Source organism: Sciurus vulgaris (genome assembly GCF_902686455.1).
Source record: "Sciurus vulgaris genome assembly, chromosome: 7".
Taxonomy (NCBI): Eukaryota; Metazoa; Chordata; class Mammalia; order Rodentia; family Sciuridae; genus Sciurus; species Sciurus vulgaris.
This window is the reverse complement of record NC_136467.1, coordinates 142620883-142637787: the sequence shown is the minus strand read 5'-3', so window position 1 is coordinate 142637787 and position 16905 is coordinate 142620883. Positions and strand designations below refer to the sequence as shown.

General features: G+C 43.9%; 1 protein-coding gene and 1 long non-coding RNA gene across 4 annotated transcripts in view; one reads left to right on the top strand and one right to left on the bottom strand.

Moving 5' to 3' along the window:
* Nucleotides 1-5134, top strand: part of LOC306666732 — a 39734-nt gene extending 34600 nt beyond the window's left edge. Inside the window, exon 3 of the long non-coding RNA XR_013765384.1 lies at nt 3662-5134. This is a non-coding gene — a long non-coding RNA (uncharacterized lncRNA). The remainder of the gene's footprint in view (nt 1-3661) is intronic.
* GCNT2 (glucosaminyl (N-acetyl) transferase 2 (I blood group)) overlaps nt 1-16701 on the bottom strand; it is a 106749-nt gene extending 90048 nt beyond the window's left edge. The window contains exon 1 of one of the 3 annotated variants that reach the window (XM_079148957.1): nt 16064-16701. The gene's annotated coding sequence lies outside the window, so the exon portion shown is untranslated. Of the gene's footprint in view, nt 1-15508; nt 15990-16063 lie in introns of those variants that run through there. The other 2 variants (XM_079148958.1, XM_079148959.1) reach the window with 2 other exon arrangements.
* Nucleotides 16702-16905: the final 204 nt, after the last annotated feature.

Below are 16905 nucleotides of genomic sequence, written 5' to 3'. Positions count from 1 at the left end.
TGTTCTTCCCTTTAAATCCTTCCAGATACTGAACTATTTCCTTGTTGGTTTCCAGGGGGAGATCTTGCCCACAGGTGTTGAGGACATACTTCCTGGGACCTCGGAGGTTACCAGGTCCTTCATGCAGTTGAGATCAGTCTGAACCTGGAAATCCCACCATAGACCACAGACTCCCTCTTAGGAGCCACAGAGGGATTGAGGGACAGCTCCAGAGCTTTCCCACTTGTCTTTGAAGGCAGCTGGGGTCTTCTCATCCGCAAGGACACTGAAAACATTTTGGGGAGCTTAAATCTCTCTGAAGAGCCTTTCAAATGTGAACAACCGTGGTATGCGCCCAAGGGAACAGGGCTTCATCTTTGGACAGAGGTTCCATTATATTGTGGTTTGGGATCAAATATTGCTGGCAACTTGTATTTCTCAATGATGTCACTGGTATATTTTCATCCAAGAAAAAATGTTTTCCTGTCAGATGTCACAGAATGCAGGGAGGACTGAAGCATTTGTGATTTTCTCCTACTTGCCGGTATTTTAGTGGGACAAAATTACTGGTAGAGAAGAAGAACAACAACAAAATATCGATATAGCCGTAGTAAACCCTATGACAAACCCAAACGCCTTCCACGCCATGCTCCTGGGATGCGTCCTCCTTCTTCTGTCACTCATTCGACTTCCCACAGTCGCCAAAGTCGGTCTGTGGGTCAATTCCAGGCCGTGGAGGAATCTGCGCTGACTTCTTATTTTCAGCAGGAAGAGAAACATGACTATTCACTTAAGGAAAGGGGATCAACTGTAAGTCTGCAGCTCTTCCCTGACAATGAAGGAAACGAGTGGATCTGAGAACAGGAGCCCCAGGGACCAACCGACTAACAAGACCTGAGTACCTTTGGACTCCTGCATCTGGTCAACATCATGTCAGGACCAGGCCAGGCAGGCCACAGCTGTAACTCAGGGTGGGCTTTCCATATGGGCTAAGGGCCATATGTGTGCCAACCTGCAGCCCTTTTCCCCTGGAGGGGGCTGCCACCCCAGTCACTGAGGTCACCTCTGAATACAAGGAACACGATTTCCTCAATTTCAGGCAGCCGCAGGTGTCCTGAGGCAGGTCGCCACTGCTGTTGACGGCACCTAGAATTGCTCAGTGGCAGGGTCTCTTCACCTGAAAATAAGGATGGAGAATCAGTAGCATTTCCAGGCTGGAGGGAACCTGCCCGTTATTCACACCAACTCATTCCATTCACAAATGTGGAACACTGGAAATAAGCTGAACTTTGACAACCTTTGAGATAAGGATCGACGTTATCTTCACTTTGCATGTAAGGGAATTGAAGTCCAAAGGTTCGCCAACTTGCCTGAGATGTGCTAATGAGCTACTGGCAGCATGAAGACTTGAGCTACTGGCAGAAAAGCATGTTTTACTTTTCTGACCTCATAGGCCTTCTACCTGGAATATTCTCTCCCTCTCCTTTCTTGAGGGGGTAACAGGGATTGAACTTAGGGGCACTCAATCACTGAGCCACATGCCCAGCCCTATTTTGTACTTTATTGAGAGACAGGGTCTCACTGAGTTGCTTAGAGCCAGAGACTGGCTTTGAACTCACAATCCTCCTGCCTCAGCCTCCCCAGCCGCTGGGATTACAGTCATGCGCCACCATGCCTGGCTCTTCTCCATTTTCTCGATGAGGTCCTTTTTATCTTTCAGGTCCTGGTGTGACATGGCTTCCCTGGTGACTCTCCCAAGTCTGGGTTGGAAGTCCTTCTACCTTCCCATAACGATGTGTCTGTTTGTTCTTCCACTAACCCAAGGAGCGTTCTTTCTGTCCACTGGTCACTATGTTTTAGCATCTCACTTGTGGTAGGCACTCATCACTGAATTACGTTCAGTCCTTCTTCTTTCCTCTATACCAGGGGTCAGCAAAACTACAGTTGGGGCAGGGGGCAGAGTGGGACAGAGACTTCCAGTCCAACTCCACATGTGTTTATACAGCCTGCGGGTGAAAAATGACTTTGCATCATTCGGTGGTTGGAAAAGAATCCAAAGAATAAAAATATTTTGTGACATGTGAGAATACTATGAAATTCACATTTCAGCATGCATAACTAGTTTTATTGGAACCCGGCCATGCTCATTTGTTAACCCACTGTCTGTGGCTGCTTTCACATGACGGTGGCAGAGCTGAGTTCTTGCCATAGAGACCCAGAGCCTGAGAGATCAGGCGGCCAGCAGAGCCTAAGATATTCACCATCCGACCTTTACCGGAAAAATGTTTGCTGAGCCCGCCCCTATTTCCTGATGCCCTGATGATCACGTTTTCATGACATCAAGATGTCCATTGTAGACCTGGTGCTCTTTTACTTCTTGCTTTGTTTTCTAGATTTGCCTGGGAATGATACAATGACAGCACATTTGATAGAGCATAGAGGGTAGGCTTCAAGCAGGGACGTGTGTGGGCGCAGTGGTAAAGCAGCTTCCTTCCATGAGGTCCTGAGTTTGAGTCTCAGCACGAGAGAGAGAGACAGACAGACAGACTTGTGTGGAATTTGCATTCTGCCTTGCGTGCTGGTCGCTGCTAGTTGTGGGGCCTTGGGCAAGTTACTTTACCTTTCTGTGTTTTGTAAAGTAAAGATAAAACTAATCTAGCAGGATCATTCTGCGGATCCCGGAGTTAGTAAGTGGAAGCGCACTCAGACACCTGGTTAAAACTCAAACGCTAGCTCCTCGTTCCTTTCAGGGTCTAGGTGCACCGCTAGTGAACTGGCTGTTCCGCACATGCCATCTGCCTGACTGCACGCTTTGGGAAGGTGTGGTGCTGCCACCTAGTGGCCATGTAGGGAGAAGCTTGACATGACCTTCCTTTCCTTTAAGGGACTGAACCGGTGGATAAGAAGGCAGAATTTTCATGGTAGCACAGCATTTAATTCCCCATCAGACTGTGCGTAGCTTGAAGGGAAGAATGCATCTGCAAAAACATAAGAAGGACTGATTCGATGTGACTTTTATTTTTATTTTTTGGTACCAGGGGTTGAACCCAGGGGCGCTTCACCCCTGAGCCATATCCCCAGCCCTTTTTATAGTTTATTTTGGATCAGGGTCTTGCTAAGTTGCTGAGGCTGGCTTTGAACTTGCCATCCTCCTGCCTCAGTCTTCTGAGCTGCTGGGATTTCAGGCGTGTGCCACCGCACCCTGCTCAATGTGACTTTTGAGGGGCACTAAAAGACCTGCCTGCCCCAGGTTCAGTCCCCCAGCTAACCAAGGTGTGAACAGTGACATTTAAGAGGTTTCAAAGAAGCGATGGCTTCTATATTCTTCATTAAGCCATTGTCAACCGGTGACTCTTAATAGAGGTTCTAAAAAAAGTGACAAGAGGAGGTGCTGTTACCAGGCTGGAATGTGGGTACTGGTGGGGTCCTGTGAGATGGGCTGGCAGGGGCTGGCAGCCGGGAGAGGAAGATGAAGACGAAGGTTGCAAGGGGCGCCTGGGGTTAGGGCACATCGCTCAGGTCATTTTTAGGGTTAGAGACAAGTCTTGCAAATCCAAAGTCCCCCAGTGTCCTGGGCACAGTCAAATAAAAATGAAATGGTTTTGATTTAATGATCTTCATGTAATTTTACTAAAGCCAAATTGTAAATTATCACTCTTTTGACTTTTTTCTTTTCATTCAGAAAAGCTGAATGACTACTTAAAGGTCCATGCAGTGACTGGAACGGAGAGAAGTTTAGAGGCCGTCCATCTCCTCATGCCATTTTATAGAAGAAAGAAAAAGGACCTTGAGAGAAGGAAAGTGACTTCTGAGGGTGGCCGGTGGTCACTGCTGGTCTGACGCAACAAGCTGCAAATGTTTCCTTCCTTTTGTTCCATAGGAAAAACTTCAGAAAACACAATGTCACAGGTAGGTGTCTCTGTCTAACTCCATATTCAACTCAAGGACAAATTGAACAGTGGATGAGAGAGCTTAACTTCTACCCTCAGATACCAACCTAAGCTGAAGATTAATATCTTTGTACTTTTCAAAGAGATTGGCGAAATATTTGCACTTTGAGACACAGAGTGATAATACTCCATTCAGGCTACCTTATCTGGAAAAGGCAAATATACCCAAAGCAAAACAAAATGATTCTGAAAACTTTGCCAGCAAAGTCAATAAGTACACACACCTCCTTCAAAGGGCACCTAGTGCTAATACCATTTCACTTATGAATGACCTCTAACTCTTTAGTTATCTTCTAAATTATTAAATTGTTATAAACCCCAGAGTTAGCCCAAGACACTGGCCTGTTTCCAACCACTGACTCGGTGTCTCTAGTCTGGGTTTGCTCTGCAGATTCCCACCCCTCTTCCCTCCCCTGTCACCCACCCAGCCTCCCATGTTGAACATATTCTTTCATTTTGGTCAAATTAGCTGTGTTGGGTAGGAGTTCAGGGACACCAAGATGGCAGAGGTAGGGTACAAGAAAAATGCCCCTGGAGGAGCAGACAGGGAGCTGAGTCATCATTGTGTCCCGTTACCATGACAACTCCAGCCACTGAAGACTTATCACCCATGATAACTGTGCCAGGCTTGGTATTCTAAAATAACCAATGGGAGCCAATGGGGTACCGTCTTCCCTCAGGTCCGTGTAGGGAGGAGACTATCTCACAGCTCAGCGTGTAAGACAAGACCTTACACAAGACACAGGTCTCCTCCAGCCACTCCACTACCTTAGGACGTCGGTCTCCTTCTCCTTCAATGAATCTCTACTCGTTACTTCTGCATGTCTTGCTCAGTTCTTTGTGTAGGGCACTAAGAAACTGGACCCCAACTGGACACCCAACCATAATAGCCCCAATGCAAGAGTAGCTTTTGATCAGGTCCCCTTACTGCCACTGGAAAATCTGACCCAGAATCCTTTTCTGACCCCTAACACTGAGGCCCACAACCGGACACTTCAGATTCTACTCCTCATGGCTCGTGTTGAAGACTGGCTCAGACATTTTTTTTAAAAAAATTGTGGTGAAAAACACACAACATAAAATTTACCATTGTGACCACATTTCCATGTACAGTAGGGTTAACTGTATGTTAACAGATTTCTAGAACTTTCTCCTTGTTGCAAAACTGAAATTCTAGACCCATCAAAGAACGACCCCCAGTTTCCCCACCCGGATCACCCTCTGGATCACCTTCTACCTTTTCGTTTCTGTGTGTGTGGTTGTTTTAGATATCTCACAGAAGTGAAATCGTGCCTTCTTTGTGTTTTTGAGATGGGCTCATTTTGCTCAGCACAACGTTTGCTCAAGCAGCTGCCACACGTACTGATGGATCCAACGAACGTGAGCTGAGGGCCTGGTCCTGGCTAACACCTCCAGGAAAGGTCGTTATGAAATGCAAGCAGCCTTGGCACTAGCGACATTTTAAACCAGATAATTCTTTGCGGATGGTTTATAACATCCTTGGTCTCCGCCCAGGAGATTCCAGTAGCACCTTCTCCCCATAGGTGATGACAGTCAAAAATAGCCCCAGGTAGTGCCAAATGTCCCCTGGGGTGACCTGGACCAATATGCTAGCTTCTAAAAGCAGTACAATGAAATCAACAAAATGTAGTATATGAGTTTTTATAATGACTGGTGAACCACATTGGGTGTTGCGTGGCACTTAATAAGCATTGTATTATTTAACAATAATAACATATCAAAGACATGACACTAATGATGACTCATTGATGTGATGTTGGACAGTGCACTGCAGTTTACTGGAGAGGAACTGTAATATTTTTATCGTAAACCTGTCTCCATCTCTAAAGAGCTGTGTGAGGTTAGCAAAATTACTAAATCTCTCTGGTCCTCAATTTCACCAACTGTGAAGGAGACTTAAACTTGCTCTGTGTACTTTTTAAGGTTATAGTGAAAGGACTCTGAAAGTATAAACTCATTACAAACACAGAGTTATTATAAAAATTTCGTGACCCCTCTATTGAGATTTAATTCATCTACCATACAATTCACTCATCTGAAATGTACAAGACAGCACCTGTTAGTATATTCGGAAGGTTTTACAATCATTACCCCTAATTCCATAATATTTTATTATTCCCCAAAGAAACCATTTAGTCATTGCAGTCCCTGCCCCAAAACTCCTGGTCCCTGGCAACCACTAATCTATTTTATGATTCTGTAGACTTGCCTGTTTTGGACATTTCATATCAATGGAATGTGGCATAAATTTTAATGTGTATAATTTTGTGTGTATGTGGTACTGGGGATTGAACACAGTGCTCTACCCGTGAGTTACATCCCAGACATTTTTAATTTTAATTTTTATTTTGAGACAGGGCGTTGCTAAGTTTCTGAGTCTGGACTTGAACTTGTGGATCCTCCTCCCTCAGCCTCCACAGTAGATGGGACCATGGGCCAGTGCCCCCACACCTGGCAACGTGTATAATCTTAATAGTCCAGAGTTTGGTAATAGTCTGAATCGTCTCCTATATTTTTTGGAAGAGATGAGGTATTTTTTGTTTTTGTTTTTATTTTGTAATAAAGAAAGTAAACAGCCACGTTCCTTTTACCAAGACTATTTCAACAACATTTGGAGCATAGAAATAGCTCAGGAATGGATATGTGTTCTCAGTTTGCCATGTTGCTCAACACAAGTTTGTCAAATCACCTTTAAAACAGATGTCAATGTAGACGGTTTGTGAAACAGTTATCATCGGAAGCAGGCCCCACCACCAGTAAGGGATTTTTCCTTTGTTTTAAATTTTTCTACTTGCTCTTATAGGTGGTCCATTTATTCTCAGCTAGCTTGTGTAAGAAAGGAAGTTTTCTGAAATTCTTTTTGTTTCTTTGTAAAAGATTTATTGTACCCCGCCCATCCTCATGCCATATCATGATTATGAAATAAATCTCATCTTCTGAAATTCTTGATGAAAAAGTTCAGGCCAATCAAACTTTCAACATTAGTCCATTATTGGATGGGCATTGGGCAGCTCAGATGGAGGACATAGGACTCTGATCTCCTACAATAATTTTGAAAGTCTTCAAAAAGGACTATCTTAGACTAAGGCTTAGTTAAGAATAGACCTATAGTATCCAGGTGCAGTGGCACACATCCGTAATCCCAGCCACGTGGGAGGCTGAGGCAGGAGGATCACAAGTTCGAGGCTAGCCTCAGTAACTTGGCAAGACCCTCAGCAATTTAGTGAAACCCTGTCTCTGAATAAAAAATAACAAGACTGGGGATGTAGCTCCATGATAAAATGCCCTTGGGTGTTCAATCCCCTGTACCTCCCCACAAAAAATAGACCTAAAGTGATCCCAATTTTAAAATATTTATTTACATAAGAATATTGTAGCACAGCGGTAGAGCGCTTGCCTGGCATATGTGAGGCACTGGGTTTGATTCTCAGCACCACATATAAATATGTAAATAAGTAAAATAAAGGTCCATTGACAAGTAAAAAATTTTTAAATAATAATAATAATAATAATAAAAGAATATTTAGCTCTACTATGTGTTCCCCATACCAGGTACTGAGCTAGAAATGTGCTAAGTGCTTTGTATACTGGGGAGAAAGTCGTGACTTCACACACACACACACATACACACACACTCTCTCTCTCTCTCTCACACGAGGAGGTACACATCAGAAGGCTAATCGTGATATCTCAGAGTTGTAGCATTAGGAGTTATTTTTGTTATTTTCACTCTATCCCTGAGCATGCTTGCTTTTATAAATGAAGCTGTTTTGTTTAGTCTCACTTTTAAGAGCAGAACCCTGAAATGCAGAAATGTCAAAATGCTCCAGGAATATCACAGGATGCTAACTCCAGGCACCCTGAGAAAGTACCATGTTTCTAAACTACGGTAGGAGATCAGAAATCTCTTGAGAAATAACATTAATGAAAACAAAGAGAAAAGAGTATTTGATATTTTTATTAAGTTCTGTGTCCGGGAAAATTTGATTCAGTTTAATGGAATTAAGAGATTAGCCAGGAAGAAATTAAAACACTGCCTTATTGTGTCCAGTGTATCCTTCTAGAGCTAGGGAAGTCTGGTGGGTAGGGACGATTATTTCCATTCAGTTCCTCCCTCTGCCCTGTCCTTGACTTCCGACCTCTTGCAGAGACTGCCAACCCTGTTTTATTTTTCTTTTTTGGACCAGGAATTGAAAACCAAGGGCTTTTAACCACTGAGCCACATCCCCAGTCCTTTTTATTTATTTATTTTTTACTTTGAAACACGGTCTCACTAGATTGCTTATAGCCTCACTAAGTTGCTGAGGCTGGCTTTGAATGAGTGATCCTCTTGCTTCAGCCTCCGGAGCTGCTGGGATTACAAGCATGTGCCCCCAGACCTGGCACTGCTACTACACTGAATAACCTTGTGAGGACAGATGCTTATCGAGTGCAACTGTGGTTTGATAAATTAAAACTGTCTAAAATTGATGTTTTCTTTGGTTTTACTGACTACTCATTCAAATGTCTATTAGGTGTTGATCATCTTTTATTAGGGATTTAGTCTGCACAAAAGGTCAGTTTGTGAAATTTTAATCCCCCCACCCACCCCTGAAGGCTTACAGTGCAAAAAAGTCACTAAAGAAGGTTCTGAGCTACCACGCCATTAAGAAATCTGCTTCTCTTTATTTAGCCCAGTGTTGTCCAAACTCATTCTTTTAGCATTTTATTATTTATTTATTCATATTTAATTTTTTTTGATACCCAGGATTGAGCCCAGGGCCTTGCACAAGATAGGCAAGCCCTAAGCTACATCTTGAGTCCTTTTTAAAATTTTATTTTGAGATAGGGTCTCACTAAATTGTCCACCCTGGCCTTGAATTTGTGATCCTCCTGCCTCAGCCTCCCATCACTGGGTTTGAAATGAAAGAATACTTTTGATTTGCATTTCCCTAGTTGCCACAGATGTTAAACATTTTTTCATATATTTTTTGATCGATTGTATTTCTTCTGTGAAGTGTCTGTTTAGTTCCTTTGCCCGTTTATTGGTAGGGTTATTTGTGGTTTTGGTGTTAAGTTTCTTGAGTTCTTTATGTATCCTGGAGATAAATGCTCTATCTTAGACAGGTTTGTTAAAGAAATTCTCCCATTCTGTAGGTTCTTTCTTCACATTACTGTTTCCTTTGCTGTGAAGAAGGTTTTTAGTCTGAATCCACCTTGTTTATTGATTCTTAATTTTACTTCTTGCGCTTTAGGAGTCTTGTTAAGGAAGTCAGGTCCTGAGCCAACATAATGTAGATTTGGGCCTACCTCTTCTTTTACTAGGCTCAGGGCCTCTGTTCTAGTGCCTACGTCTTTGATCCACTTTCAGTTGAATTTTGTGCAGGCTGAGAGACAGGGGTTTAATTTCATTTTGCTACATATTCATTTCCAGTTTTCCCAGCACCATTTGTTGAAGAGGCTCTCTTTTCTCCAATGTATATTTTTGGCACCTTTGTCTACTACGAAGTAGCTGTATTTATGTGGGTTTGTCTCTGTCTTCTATTCTGTACCACTAGTCTACCTTTCTATTTTGGTGCCAATACCCTGCCACCAAACTCACTTTTGCAGAGGATACTGGCTTCTGCAAGTCCTATCCAAGGAGCAAGTTTCGAGGGAGGCACCTGAGCAGTGCTGGGCAATCCATTCAGCAAGTGCAAGATGCAACATCCTTTCAGGAGTGAGTAGTAGGAAAATGTCATGCACATTTGTTTTAAAAAGAATTTGCAGTAAGAGTTTTGTCTCAATTTTAACAGAGCAATCAACACCACTAACAAATGTTGATTCCTACTTTTTACATATTCTTTGCTTTTTAAAATAAAATGTTGATGGTACTGGGGTTTGAACCTAGGTCCTTGTACATGCTGGGCAAGCACTCTACCATGGAGATACAGCCCCAGCCCTTTGTTTTTATTTTGAGACAGGCGCTAATAAAGTGGCTTAGGCTGGCCTCATATTTGGAATCTTCCTGCCTCGGATTATAGGTGTATGGCCCCACATCCAGCCTCCTTTAGCCTTTAAAAAAATATTGTTAGAGGCCATCTCTCCCCATGGCAGAGCACTATCAGAACAGAGGTCAGCCAGGTACATAAGCACATAAGTGCGTGCAGGTGTGTCCAGCTTCCATGTGTGCACACGTGCCTGTGCACCCAGGTAGACACACTCGTCCTATGCACAAACACATGGCTCTCCTTTCCATTCACAGAAATCAAAAAAATATACTTGTTAAAAATCAGGCATTCCAGCTAGACCAAGGATTCACACACATTTATTTTAGAAAAAAAGTTAGATTTTAATGGGTACACTTCTGTATCTTTTGAATCTGTTATAATGAGAAGTAGTCTTTGAAATAGCACGAAGTTTTTAACAGAGACAAAATGCTGTTAAAACACAGATATGCTGATAGAAGTGCAAAGTCGTTGGTGAGGTCTAGCTCTGGAAGACACACAAACTAACCAGGCAACAATAACCCTGTCAAATTTGGGTCCAGGGACAAACTTCTATAACAATTAGAAAATAAAGATACAGGCGGGCATGGTGGTAAACACCTGTAATCCCAGCGGTTAGGGAGGCTGAGGCAGGAGGATTACAAGTTCAAAGCCAGCCTCAGCAACTTAGTGAGGCCCCAAGCAGCTCAGTGAGATCCTGTCTCAAAATAAAATATAAAAAGGGCTGGGAATGTGACTCAGTGGTTAAGTACCCCTGGGTTCAATCCCTGGTATAAACAAACAAACAAACAAACAAACAAACAAACAAACAAACAGATGTACTAAGTGTAATAAAGAGTCTGGTAATGGTGCATTTGGACCTCAGAAGAGAGGATGCGAGGAGAGACTAACGCAGGAGGAATAAAGCAGAAGAGGGAATCATCTCAGCAGGGTACTTAACAAGCAAGAGCAAAGTCAAGAATGAAGGGTTCCTGGGGTCAGAGCCAGCTCCCAGCCCCATAGGGTGGGTGTTAGGAGTCACACATTCATTCCCAAGTGGAACGGGTCAAACCATCCAGGGAAGTTGCTCAGCTGCAAGAAGCATAGCTGGGTTCATGGACAGCCATCCTCTCTCCCTGTCTCCGTGGGTCTCTCGGCACTGCAGACTGACCACCTTCTCTACTCACTCACACGTGGTCTCCTGACTGCCCCAAACCATCAGCACACCAGCTCAGCCTCCCCACCGCCAACCAGCTAGCGCACAAACACTGGTTTAAAGGGGAACTCATGGAGAATGTTCCAGATCAGCCTGATGTGGGTCAGACGTTCGTCTCGAGTCCAAACAGTGGTGACGGGGCCCCTGGAAGGCTGGAGGAGGGTAGAAGGGACTTTTTTAGGTCCCATGGCATGAGAAGTGTGGAAAGAACCAGTTCTCTGTAAAAAGTGGTCTAAGTAGGAGAGCACAGGCTGTCTCTGGATAGAAGGGTCTCTGCTCTATCAAACTCAACTCTCATCCGGAGGAAGAGATGGGGGCCCAGATGTTAAAGAATTTGACTCTTCTAGAGGAGAGATTTAGAGCCAGTAGTTGGTCCAGACCTGGAAGGTGATTAATCAAAAGTGGCTGAATTCAAAGGACTCAGGTAGCAGAAAGGTCACGGTCCTTGAAGGAAATACTGAGTCATTTACAGTTTATCTCCTGGAGGAGACAGCTGCAACTTTGAGTCTGCTCTGATGACAGCCCCCACATTCTTTGGAGGGAAATTGCCCCCCACACCATGGAGTTACACAGAGGTGACAATTCTTGGCAGCTATCTGAGTTCGTTTTCTGTAGCTAATAGCACAATACCAGTGACTGGGTCAGTTATAAAAAACACAGGTTTGTTTTTGCTCATGGTTCTGGTTCAAGGTCAAGGTACTACATGCAGGATGTCCTTCTTGCTGACAGAGTCCCAAGACAGCACAAGGTATGTCATGAGAGACAGGGCATAGGCAAGAGACCCAGTCAAACTGAAGTTTATAGCTGATCCAGACTCAAAGTAATCCACTAGCCCATTAATTCATTATCTGCTTGGATGGATTAACCTGTTATAAGTGCCAAGCCCTAATTTCCTCTTAAAGGTCCCCAATTGGATTCATCTCTTCCTATCATCTCACAATGGAGAATTAAACTTCAACATGTGTTTTGAAAGGGACAGGTTGCTGGGTGCACTGATACATACCCTGGTGTCTCGGGAGGCTGAGGCAGGAGGATCACAAGTTCAAACCCGGCCTCAGCACTTAGCGAGGCCCTAAGCAACTTAGCAAGGCCCTGTCTCAAAATAAAATATAAAAAGGGCTGGGGATGTGGCTCAGTGGGCAAGCACTCCTGGGCTCAATCCTAGGTACCCCTAAAAAAAGGAAAGGATGGATTACACCATACTGAAACTACAGCAGCACCTTCTCTGGGATATTTAGGTTCAGGATTAAGGACCATTGTACTGTTCATTATCACTGAGAGTCCAAACGAATCCAGCTCAGTTAGATAGCAATTCTGTGGTCAGGACATGCTTATACTTCACAGTTACTGTTGCCAAGGTTTCAAACGGGACAGCACACAGCCCAAGACAGTGGATCCCCAAGAGCAGAAAGGACCGATGTGAACTTTCCACCTGCCCTGTACTTACTGAGTGCAGAGTCCCCCTCTCAGGAGAGTAAGGATGCTCAGTGGGAGGTAGCTGGCTTCCCAGAGGAGCAGACAGATCTGGGAGCCGGAGGAGGTCAGACTCCTGTGGTTCACAGTACAGACCCCGGAAAAGGAGGCAGTCCAGAGAGTGTGAGCCGGACCCACACAGCAAAGTCAGGACTGGGCCAGGGGCAGCCCCTACATTAGGAAGCTGTAGAAGACGTGACCCATTTGACATTGAAAGAACACGTTCCCCAACCACGTCAGAACACACACTCTTTGCACGTGCACTGTGTTTTATTGTGGTTGTCCTTTCACCCATTAATAGAAACATAATAATATTCTAAAACTCAAATTGTATACTTAGGTGCAGCATCTGATATCTCATATCTTGATAGTACTGGGGAGTAGAATCTGAGAGAAAGAAAATAACTGAATCAGTGTAATGTCTACGTGTTTTGAATTCTGTAGAATGGTTAAATACTAAATTCATCAATGGATGCCTAGTCTAGTCTAGCACATGGAAAGATTAAATTTTAATCTATTGAATTATTTAGGATGGTTAAATCTTAAATCGAGGCGTATTTCATTGCCTAAGATATGACTGTGTTGAAGGATACAGAATATTTGCAAACACTTGTAACACACTGAGTGCCAAACACTGTTCTGGTCCCTTTACATACCACAAATCATATTCATACCAACCTCATGAGAGGGATGCTGTTATTATTCCCTTTTCACCCAAGAAAAGGCGGAGGCACTGAGAGGTTAAGTAACTCGCCCAAGGTCACAACTTTGAAGCAGGAGAAACATCTCAAAAGCAGGGGGTTCAGTGCCAGGATCCACTCTTAGCAGCTATGTGCCATCATTTTCTTCTCAGTTAGCATTTATCAAGTACCTACTGAATACCAAACATTGCATGCAGCACCTCTGCATTCATATACAACTTACTTCTTATGGTTACTCAAGAGGACGCATTACTATTCCAACTTTTTAGATGAAACAGCTTAAATTCAGACCAGGTTCCACCCTGGTTTTATGCACAAGCCGGGTTTAAATCTCATTTTGCCAGTCTCCAAGTCTAGTCCCCTAGTCTGTTTCCTGCATCTCTCTGTCCTGCATCACCAGTACCTAGAACTTCGTTTAATTCCTCAGTCAGATGGAAAGGGATTGACACTCTCCCACCGGTCATGCAAAGGAATGGCAGGTGACGAACAGGGTAAGGCAGAGCAGGACAATTCTCAGTTCTCAAAGCAAACACCTAACTCTGCTAGGCCAGGCGGAAGTCTAATCACCCCATCTCTGAGGGCAGGTTGACTTGGTAGCTCACTTTCTTTTTTTTAAACACTTAAAAAAATTTTTTTTCATTTATTTTTATGTGGTGCTGAGAACCGAACCCAGTGCCTCACACATGCTAGGCAAGCATTCTACCACTGAGCCACAACCCCAGCCCGATAACTCACTTTCAAATAATGGAGCAAAGAAAGAGAAAAAAATGTAACTGTGCTGGTGGAGAAACTTGGCAAACATGAACTTGAACATGGGACCACAGTCATATTGCAGGGACCTCCTGTGGCTATCCCCACCCTGATTCAGTGGGATGGGAAGGTGTCTCTCCTCAGTGGCCCCCTTTCCCCCAATACTCATAACTGCAGTGTAATCATGAGAAAATACTTCAGACAAACCCAATTTGAGGACTGTTCTAGAGTATTCTCAAAATTGGCAAGCAGTCAAAATAGAAGGTGTCATAGACCAGAAGAGACTAAAGACATCTAAATGCAATAAGGAATGTGGGTTGGATCCTGAAACAAAAAAGGACATAAGTGGGAAAATGGGTGAAAAAAATCTGAATAAAGTCTGGAGTTCAGAGTCAGTTGTATCCATTCACTTCCTAGTTTTGACAAATGGAGCATAGACGCAATATGAAAAGAAAATTGGGGGAAACTGAAATTGGGTGATAGATATATAGGAATTCTGTACTAGCTCTGAACATGTAAAAAATCATTCCAAAATCAAATTTGTTCTTTTTTTAATTTTAATTTATTTTAATTGTAAACAAATGGGATACATGTTGTTTCTGTTTGTACATGGAGTAACAGCATACCATTTGCATAATCGTACATTTACATAGGGTAATGATGTTTGATTCATCCCAATTAGCCACTTTATTCAGGCAAAAGCAGATCCTTCCTGTTATGGCTCAGTAAGAGACATTTAGGGGCACTGCAGATGCACCTGGGTCCAGACCACCCCAGGCTCCACTTAGGGAGCTCTGACCCTGTATTCAAGTCACCAACATAAGCCCTGAATCCAGAGAGCATGGACTGGCTTAAGTTAGAGCAACTCAAGCACTGACAGATTCAATCGGAAATTAACACAAGGAGAATAAAGGTAAGCGTACTGTAATTGTGGTGAGCCTGCATAATTTGATTTGAAGACATTCTAAAAAAGTTTGGGATAAAGAGCAAAAAAAAAAAAAAAAAAAAATCTGCTTTTTGGGTTGGTGGTCTATTGAGAAATGCAGAATTCTGGTTCTTGCATGGAACTGTGTGAACTCAGAGGGGCCTAGATGATAGACAGACAGACAGACAGTGTCATGGTTTGGATCTTCAATGTCTCCCAAAGGCTCATGTGCGGAAGGCTTGGTTGCCAGCCTGCGGTGCTACCAGGAGGTGGTGAAACTTTTAGGCTGTGGGGCCCAGCGGGAGCAAGTGAGGTCATGGGACTGTATCCTTGAAGAGGTGCTGGGATCCAGGCCTTCTCCCCCCGTTCCCATGATGTGAGAAGCTCTGCTTCATCACGTGTTCACCACCACCCAGGCCCCAAGGCAGCAGAGTCCAGACTACCACAGACTGAGACTCAAGCAAAATAAGACTTTCCTCTGTTAACTTGTTCTTTTCTCCAGTATTTGTTACAGCAGTAAAAATAGCTAGACAGGCAGACAGACCTACCTTATAGGAACCCACCTAACTCCCAGACTCACTGGTGCAACCTCGGAATCTTCCAGAACTCCACATCTCTCCTACCAATCTCCCATCCAAACATAATCTAATTATTTCAGCTGTTTCCTGCTTTCACAGCCTGGGAGGTGGAGATGATCGCTCTGAGTGGCTACCTGCAAGGACCCATCTACACCAGGACACAGCACTGGGCACAAACAGCAATGACAAACCCAGACAGCGAATGCACAGAACTCTTGCCTTGCGCTGCTTTTGCAAGATGGGGCCCAGATTTCAAAACCGCCAAGAGAAGGACTTCTAGAAGTGAGGTCCTTCAGGTCACCGGCTGCCGGGACCACATGCTTTCAAAACCTGGTGACTGGGTACTTTTTAAGGCTCAGGGACCCTAAAGATCCCTGAGGTGCTCCCAGCAGAAACCATTATGAATTGTTAGCATTTAACTCGATTTACCTTTCCTATCCCACCACTGAGGTTTTCATGCAAAGAGCCAGACTTGGCCTTTTGAAAACCTCAGCAACACCCAACCAAAAGACTTCAGTTACCCACCGTGATTAACAGCTGCCTCCTCTCTGCCGTCTCTTTTTCTCAGAAGTTATTTGACTCCCAGGACAACTGGAGACCTGGCTGCTACTTCCTTGCAGAAATGGGCTCTGCCTTCTGCAGGCACGCGTCTTCCAATCAGGAACTCAGAAATTGGCAAAGCTGCTCCAAGTCCTTCCGGTTCTTAGGGACTCGGCTGCACAGGAGTCAGGTTCAATCCAGAGTCAGGCCAGTTCTTTTGCTTTCCTGCAGCTTCTTTTTGACTCAATATTTATGTTCAGATAAATGTTTTCATAAGGAATGGTCTTGGAGAAATGGCTTGGGCACCTTCAGTAAGTTTTTTGTGAGATGTTCTCAAATCCTGATTTTGACTCAGGCAAGTTTCTGTGGCCGCTTCCAGACCTAAGAGGCGGAAGACAGACTGTTAATCTTTTTAAGAGTGAGAAATGTAAACAGCCACATTTTTCTCCAGGCAGGGTTTACCTTGGGGCAAGTTCAAACGTGCGCATACCCTGCCCACCAATTTTATTGGTTCTCCAAAGAAATAATTGTTGATATTTCAAGAAGGTAGGCCCCTGAGTGCTCACATAGGTGTATCTATTCAGATTTAAGAGTGAACTTTTGGGCTGGGGATATAACTCAGTAGGGGACAGAGCTCAGTTGATAGAGTGCTTGCCTCGCATACAAAAGGCCCTGGGTTCAATCCCCAGGACCACCAAAAAAAAAAAAAAAAAAAAAAAAAAAAGTGAACTTTCACCTGTAATCCCAGCGGGTGGGGAGTCTGAGGCAGGAGGATCCTGTGTTCAAGGGTCAGCCTCAGCAACTGAGCCAGACCCTGTCTCTATTAA